Source organism: Perognathus longimembris, chromosome 1, assembly GCF_023159225.1.
Source record: "Perognathus longimembris pacificus isolate PPM17 chromosome 1, ASM2315922v1, whole genome shotgun sequence".
Lineage (NCBI taxonomy): Eukaryota > Metazoa > Chordata > Mammalia > Rodentia > Heteromyidae > Perognathus > Perognathus longimembris.
This window is the reverse complement of record NC_063161.1, coordinates 105,979,906-105,985,855: the sequence shown is the minus strand read 5'-3', so window position 1 is coordinate 105,985,855 and position 5,950 is coordinate 105,979,906. Positions and strand designations below refer to the sequence as shown.

At 44.0% G+C, this 5,950-nt stretch overlaps 1 pseudogene; it reads right to left on the bottom strand.

The window, feature by feature from the left end:
* Positions 1-950: 950 nt before the first annotated feature.
* On the bottom strand, positions 951-3,247 carry LOC125352563 (annotated as a pseudogene).
* Positions 3,248-5,950: the final 2,703 nt, after the last annotated feature.

Below are 5,950 nucleotides of genomic sequence, written 5' to 3'. Positions count from 1 at the left end.
ATAATATATACACAGCATATATAAAATACACATATACATAAGTACATTATAATGTATGAAGGTACATTATATATAATTTATGTATTGAAGTAGAAAGTACTTATATATATAAATTATGTACATATGGATATATGTATTTTGTTTTTTTCATTTTTAAAAGTATTTTTATTGTTTTTATAAAGGTGATATATAGAAGAGTTACAGTTTCATAAGTCAGGTAATGAGTACATATCTTTTGGGACAGTGTCATCCCTTCCTTTGCTCTCTAAATTTCATTTTTTAAAAGTCTTTTTGTTTGGTTTGGTGCTGGTACTGGGGCTTGAAGTTAGGCCTTGGGTGCTGTCCCTTAGCATTTTTGCTCAAAACTAGTGCTGTCCTACTTGTGCCACACGTCCGCTTTGGCTTTTTGGTGGTTAATTGGACATATGAGTCCCAGGGAGTTTTCTATCAGAGTGTTGAACTATAATCCTCAGATCTCATCCACATGAGCAGCAAGGAGGATTACAGGTATGAGCCACCTGTGCCCAGCTTATTAAGTCATTTTAAGAAAAAAAATTCAGAAGACAGGTTTACTCAAAATATCACATATATTTCAGTAAACTTAATTTTTTTATTAATTGCCACACATTCTTCCCATCATTATCCTGTTATTTCTGAATTTAATTTGCAAAAAGAAGTAGGAACCAAAGAAGTTCTTTAGATGTGAAACAAAACTTAGGTGAGGGAAAAATATGCTTACAGTTAAAAAATAAAACTTACCTTATGTTTGAGACTATTTCTTTGCTCATCCTTTGAAATGCATTTTTGTTTTCCACTGAGGAACTGTGAAAACAACAGGCATACTGTTGGAAACGTTACTTCATGTTGCCATGTGTTGTCTTCCAGATTCTTCTGGGCTACATATGCTGAGGTGGTTTCCTTGGTGGTCACCTTCTTTCTCTTCTTTCCATTCAGCTTCCTGACATGCGACCAAGGATAAGTAAAGGGGCAAGAATTCCTGCCTGATTAATTTCTACCAGGCAGCCATTTAACACCATCTCATCCAAAATGATGTGTGCTTTATCCTGATTAAACCTTATATAGGGTTCAATCACTTGGCTGACACATTCCTCTATAACCTCCACAAAATTGTGGATGAACTCACAAATAGCCATCTCATTCTCAGTGGCATTCACTCCAACCACAATGAAGGGAGCTGCATACTACCGGCAGATCACCTTAAAGCCAATAGAATAGTGCTGTTCATGGGACGGTGACAGACAGCTCGTTATGGCCTCTATTTCTAGAAGGGTCTGCTTATGAATTGCCACATGTTCATAGTACTTATAATATTGGGTCTGCCCTTGATTATTTACCATCAGAAAAAGTTATATCAATTTTTTTCCTTGTCAGTGTTTTGTCCAAATAGAATTGAAAAGTTATGGCAAGAGATGGCTGTGACTGGAACCTGTGCGGTTCGGAGGGCCATGGTCCTGGTGGTATTGCCGAGTATCCTCTTCCCTCTATCCCTCTGGGCTTGTTTCCTAACCCTCCCTAGATAAGGTGTGGGCTTCCTGGGGGTAGCCTTTCTGACTGTTAGTATGGCGTCTGCCTATGTGTGTGTTTTGATCACCTGTTTTCCCTTTTTTTCCTTCCCTGACCTAGTAGTTTCCTCCACCCAAAGAATCTGGTGCACCTCTCTATTTGTAAAGCAATGGCCTCTGCTTTGGGACCTGATCTACTGAGCACATATCTTGTGTGGGGGTTCGTAGATGGACCTAGAAGAGGTTCCCACTCCCCACTAAAACAGCAACAGAATGTAATATATAAAACCCCAAGGCAGCTGGTGATCCCTGGGGTGCAGGAAGAGGGCTCTTGTGTGTGTGTTTGCTTGCACACACATGCTCTGGAAAGACTCTAACTCAGTAACACTCAAGTCATTTGTGTGATAACAAGTCCGACACTAATTGGATATGTTGGGGATAAAACTGACTCTGATATCAAGAAGAATGTCAAGGAATCAACAACTTGCAAAAAGAAAAAAAGATCTGTGCAAAGAAAATATTTGTACAACAAGAAATGTACCCACTGCCTTACATATGAAACTGTAACCCCTCTGTACATCACTTTGACAATAAATAATTTTTTAAATAAAAAAGAAAATATTTGTACAAATAGAGAGAAATGAATGGAATAGATTCGAGGGTATAAGCAATTAGGAAAGAAGTCTGAGAGTATAGAAATAAAAATATGTTCAAACTGAGCCTGAATTGTAGGCAACCCTTGCTTCTTCCTTCCTAGCTTCTATGCCCCTTGTGTGGCCCTCTGAAAACATGACTTTTCACCAAGTTGGACAAAAACTGCATCGTCAGCCCCAATTACTTTCTTTCCTAAGGTAGTGTGGAATACATTGCCCTCTATGTCAAGTTGCAACTGAAGTAGAAACACAGCTGGAATTTGGACTCTACCCAGTAAGTCCCACAGCCAGGGTCCCAGTGGGTGGGTGAGGTCAGTGCTTTCTATGTGTTAACACAGAACTCCCGTGACTGCAAATCCACATGAAAACTGGGAAAAGGAAGGCATTGCTCAATCCAGGAGTGTGACATCTTCCAGGCTTGGAGTGTCTTGTCCCAGAAAGCACAGAAGCCTGGCACTTCTGCAGCTAGACAGCCCTAACCAGAGGCCAAAACAGAGGATCCTCCACCCCAATCTGAGACTTAGAATTTCCAGAACTGTGAGCTACATAGGTTTCTTTATTCCTCACATTTATAAAATATTCATCCTAAAATATGGGACAGATAGATGTATAGGAATCATGAAAGGATTGAAGCTGGAGGCTGGTATCTTATCCGTAGAACTCTAGACACTCAGGAGATTGAGACATGGAGAGGATCATGGTTCAAAAGCCAGCCCCAGAAGACAAATCTGTGAGAATCTTGTCTCCAATTAACCAGCAGAAGACTGGAAGTAAAGGTGTATTTTGAGCGGTAGAGCACCAACCTTGAGTAAAAAAGCCAAGCAAGAGCAGTAGACCCTAAATTCAAACCCCATTACCAATATAAAGAAGGAAAGGAAGAAGGAAGAAGGAAAGAAAAGAAGGAGGGAAAGAGGGAAGGGAGTGAAGGAAGGAGGGATGGAGGGAGGGAAGGAGGGAAGGAGAAAGGAAGGAAGACAGGGAGGAAGGGAGGGAGTTAGGGAGGGAGGGATGGAGGCAAAGAAGAAAGTAAATGTGATAGTGCCAACATAAGGCAGAGGAAAACTAACCCATAGTTAAACCTCCTTTCTCATATCTACTGGTTTCTTCCAGTAGCCACCTCTAGGATGTGGGGCTGTGCAAGTGAAGCAAAGAGCAAATCCTTGAGTGGTTCTGTTCTGGTATGTGCAGAGGCCAGTATCAAATGGGCCCAGGGGTAGGGACAGATACAACCCCATGGAATGGAGAGCAAGGTAGGTAAAACAAAGTGACACAATAGTGGGGAAAGGTGTCTAAGTGATTTGAGACTTATGGAGGTGATGTTCCAGTCAGGGCCTAGGCACAAGGTGGAGAGGGAAAGTGTTCTGCATGTGGCTCAGCCAAGTGAATAACAGGGAGGACACACAGTGGAACTGCACCCTGAGGTCCTTGCCACCCTATCAAGCCTTCATCCTATATGCAGGAGGTAGCCTGAAGTGTGGGCCATGGAGCACCGCAACCTCTACATCCACAAGAACCTCCTAGTGCCTCTAGTATGGGCCTGGGGTAACTGCAATGAAACATCAAGAGAAATTACTGCTCATAATTATGAAGCCTACAAGTCTAATACCCTTGCCAATAAATATGAATGCAAGATATTAGTAAAATTGCCTTTTATTGGTTCTGATAACTGAAGAAAAAGAGAAACTATTCTTTGAAGTCATATGAGGGTCATCTCAGAATGGAGATAGGGCACTAGTTGACTATTTGATCTGCATTTGGACCCAGAAAGAAAGGTAATATTCAGCTCACAGGTGTGCTAGAAGACTCGTTAGGGCACAGGGAAATCCAAGTTTCTATCTTGAAGCTATGGGGAAGCTGGTGGCTGTTAGTCCTCACACAGATAGAACATCTTGGCCCCCACCGGACACCTTTAATTAGGAATCGCAGAGGCTGCGGTCCAGCCTTACCGCAGGCAGAGCTTCTGCTTGCCACCCCAGGAGGGTATTTTAGACTAGGGGTTTTGATTTTATTTTGGGGTAAGGTTCATCTTGGATGGGAACACCAGGGCTGATTAATGGCCCTGGCCATGCTGCCTTTTTTTTTTTATCCCTTGGCCTACATGTAGGCCAGGCTGTGGCTTCAGTCAACGGCAGCAGCTGGCCAGCTGAGATGGCTGGGGATCCCACAGACAGGGCCTGATTTCCGGCAGATGTCCCAGATACCAGGCAGGAGAGCCACCACAGAAATGGTTGCGTAAAAGAATGTCTGCACAGTGTGACCTGCCAGCCACAGGATGGCCGCACCCAGCTCTCTCCAAGTGGAAAGATCCAGGCAAACCTGAGTCCACCCTTCCTCTATCCCCTCAGTGTTCCCTTTGTCTGGACATCAGTTCTGGTCTGCCCAGGGAGGCCTCTTCTCAGACTTCTGTCTCTTGGAACCTCTGCAGGGACTGATGACTGAAATGACAGGAGCAAGCTGCAACCTAAAGCCCTTTCCTGAGTCGAGTGCCAAGTTAGGTGTCAAGGGCAGGAACTCTGAGATGGCATGGGAATCCATGACCACCAAATACACTACCAACTGCCCATCATGTACCCACACTCTGTCCATCTCTCCCTTCCCACACAAGCTGTGGAGAAGGCACCTGGGCCAGGCAGTCCCAAGTGGCTACTCAGAGAGGGCCAAGGCAAGGATCACAGGCCCAGAAATCTCTGCTTTCAGGAGTTCATGGTCAAGGCCATGGCCCAGTACCTGCTCTGTAAATAGAGATATTTGTTGTACATCAGAGGGATGTCCAATATTCTGGAGCAAAAAGCTCAGGAGAGAGAGGGGGAAGATAGTGCCATCAGGCAGGCCAGGGCTGCAGAGGACAAAACCCAACATGAGTCTAGAGTAAGTTGACAAGGCAGCATTTTGGGGTGGGGTGGGGGCAGCCAGACAGATCATATAATAACCCTTGTCACACAGGGACTAAAGCTTTGTAGATGAGGAAAAAATGGAAGCAGCAGGAAGAGGGGGGAGGGGCTCAGGACCAACATCTTGGATAGAGACAGTGGGATGGAATTTGAGCTCTAGTTCCAGATCTCAGGAAGATGATTGCTTTCGAAACAGAAGCAACCAAAATGTGTAGGTAAATGTCTTTATTATGTAAGGATTACTGGCTAACCGGGAGATATAGCAAAGTGGGAGAAGAAGTTCACCACCTCCCACCCCTTCTCTCCTCCCAGTCCCTCTCCTCTAGTGCAGGCTATCTCTGGGTTCAGTCCTGATGTGTTCTATGCCTGTGTGCTCTAACTCCTTGAATTCTCTTGTCCCATAACCCCAAGGTCATGTTTGTGCCCCACTCCTAACCCCTGCTTTGTTGTGCAACCTGATCTATACTCTCTCTGTTTGGCCAATCTGTCTCATGAGCAACTCACTCACTATGTCCCGTTATATACCTTCAGCATGAATCGTTCTGGAAAATCATGGGGTTAGCCACCTGCAGAAGAGTAAGCTAAAGATGGAATGAATGAAGGAAGGAACTGTGTACTCCAGTTCTGAAAAAAATAGCATAGGAGTCAGATGCCCATATAAGAGTAAGGCATAGATAAGAGAACACAGAGCCTCTCATCTCCCCTTGGGAGGAGGCCACATGAGTTTCTCCTTCCTTGCTTTCCAGCTGTGTGATCTTGTTCAAGTCGCCAAAGCACTTTAGGGACCCCAGGGAAGTATACTGTGTTTACCTTGCTTATCTGGTAGGTTTATGATGAGGGTAGAAACCCAGTGTGAAAATATTTTGATAAGTAAATTATATCC